The sequence below is a fragment of the Bufo bufo genome, chromosome 8 (assembly GCF_905171765.1).
Source record: "Bufo bufo chromosome 8, aBufBuf1.1, whole genome shotgun sequence".
NCBI classification, from domain to species: Eukaryota; Metazoa; Chordata; class Amphibia; order Anura; family Bufonidae; genus Bufo; species Bufo bufo.
Window position 1 is genome coordinate 156,556,926 of NC_053396.1, and position 2,751 is coordinate 156,559,676.

Sequence of the window (2,751 nt, forward strand, 5' to 3'; positions counted from 1 at the left end):
TATCAAATTCAATACTATAGGACTGGCCCACTCACTTTTTGACTCCTCAATGACGTCTAGCTGTAACATTAGCTGCACCTCCTCCGATATGGCTTGTCGCCGAGCCTTGGGCACCTAGTATGGTTTTAATCGGACTTGTAAATCAGCCCAGCAGCACATGTGTCACAACCTTTCACTATATACAGTCAGGTCCATAAATATTGGGACACCAACACAATTCTAACATTTTTGGCTCTATAAACCACCACAATGGATTTGAAATGAAACAAACAAGATGTGTTTTAACTGCAGGCTGTCAGCTTTAATTTGAGGGTATTTACATCCAAATCAGGTGAACACTGTAGGAATTACAACAATTTGCATATGTGCCTCCCACTTGTTAAGGGACCAAAAGTAATGGGACAATTGGCTTCTCAGCTGTTCCATGGCCAGGTGTGCTATTCCCTTATTATTTCAATTACAATAAGCAGATGAAAGGTCCAGAGTTCATTTCAAGTGTGCTATTTGCATTTGGAATCTGTTGCTGTCAACTCTCAAGATGAGATCCAAAGAGCTGTCACTATCAGTGAAGCAAGCCATCATTAGGCTGAAAAAACAAAACCATCAGAGAGATAGCAAAAACATTAGACGTGGCCAAAACAACTGTTTGGAACATTCTTAAAAAGAAGCAACACACCGGTCAGCTCAGCAACACCAAAAGACCCGGAAGACCACGGAAAACAACTGTGGTGGATGACCAAAGAATTCTTTCCCTGGTGAAGGAAACACCCTTCACAGCAGTTGGCCAGATCAAGAACACTCTCCAGGAGGTAGGTGTATGTGTCAAAGTCAACAATTAAGAGAAGACTTCACCAGAGTGAATACAGAGGGTTCACCACAAGATGTAAACCATTGGAGAGCCTCAAAAACAGGAAGGCCAGATTAGAGTTTGCCAAACGACATCTAAAAAAGCCTTCACAGTTCTGGAACAACATCATATGTACAGATGAGACCAAGATCAACTTGTACCAGAGTGATGGGAAGAGAGGAGTATGGAGAAGGAAAGGAACTGCTCATGATCCTAAGCATACCACCTCATCGATGAAGCATGGTGGTGGTAGTGTCATGGTATGGGCATGCATAGCTGCCAATGGAACTGGTTCTCTTGTATTTATTGATGATGTGACTGCTGACAAAAGCAGCAGGATGAATTCTGAAGTGTTTCAGGCAATATTATCTGCTCATATTCAGAAAAATGCTTCAGAACTCATTGGACAGCGCTTCACAGTGCAGATGGACAATGACCTAAAGCATACTGCAAAAGCAACCAAAGAGTTTTTTAAGAGAAAGAAGTGGAATGTTATGCAATGGCCAAGTAAATAACCTTACCTGAATCCGATTGAGCATGCATTTCACTTGCTGAAGACAAAACTGAAGGGAAAATGCCTCAAGAACAAGTAGGAACTGAAGACATTTGCAGTAGAGGCCTTGCAGAGCATCACCAGGGATGAAACCCAACATCTGGTGATGTCTATGCGTTCCAGACTTCAGGCTGTAATTGACTGCAAAGGATTTGCAACCAAGTATTAAAAAGTTTGATTTATGATTATTATTCTGTCCCATTACTTTTGGTTCTGTAACAAGTGGGAGGCGAATATGCAAACTATTGTAATTCCTGCACCGTTCACCTGAATTGGATGTAAATACCCTCATATTAAAGCTGACAGTCTGCAGTTAAAGCACATCTTGTTTGTTTCATGTCAAATCTATTGTGGTGGTGTATAGAGCCAACAATTTTAGAATTGTGTCAATGTCCCAATATTTATGGACCTGACTGTGTATATATACATATATATATATATATATATATATATATATATATATATTGTAAGGGATCGCTTTAATTCAGGGGGTCGAGCTCACAGACTTCTTCGCCAGACACCAAGTTTAAGGTCCAAACTTGTGATTTATTATGGCACTTCAGCATCAACAAAACAAAATAAACACCTGCCCATCTGGGCACTACCTATACAAAATACGTCCCTACCTCTATTGTAGAGCACCGTTCACATGTGCAAGTCGGTCCGGCTTTACTCAGCCAAATAGTCCACCCAGGGAAGTCATCAGGCATCGCATAGCCTTGTGGCCCCTCAGTCCTCCTGACTGAGACCATGCCGCACCTCGGTAGGTCTTTGCTTCCAAGTCACTCTCTCTTCCCCAGACTGACACCCTGGGAGGTGCTTTATCCCAGTCTGATTATCGCAGACCTCACCTGCGATCCTCTCTGGACCAAGGGAACACCCGTCCTGGAAAGGTGTGGATTGGCAGATCCCACTTCCAGTCTTATCTGCCAATCCAACTAAAATCCAGCCCAGAATAGAGGCGGAGCCTAGCCGTGAATGCAGATGGCTGTGTGAGACCTCGGCTCCTCCGCACTCAGGCGATTCAAACCATCTATATAGCAGTGACCCACTTCAAAATGGTTAAATACGGGAGAGATAGGTGTGCTGACACACCTGACACCCCGAGAACCCAGAGAAGCCAGCAAGCCATGCAGAGATTCCTTAAAAAGAAAGCTCTCATCTCTCCAGGCGCGGGACCTAAAATGGCGGCGGCAGCAGCATGTGCCGAAGAGGGTGAAGACTCAGACGCAGCCAGCTCTCAAGGAGAAGCAGCGGAATCTCGTGACCCCTCACCAGTCTCGAAGTCCTTCCTCACAAAGGTACTGGGGCAAGCACTGGAAAAAGCAATAAAACCAGTGCTAAATGAACT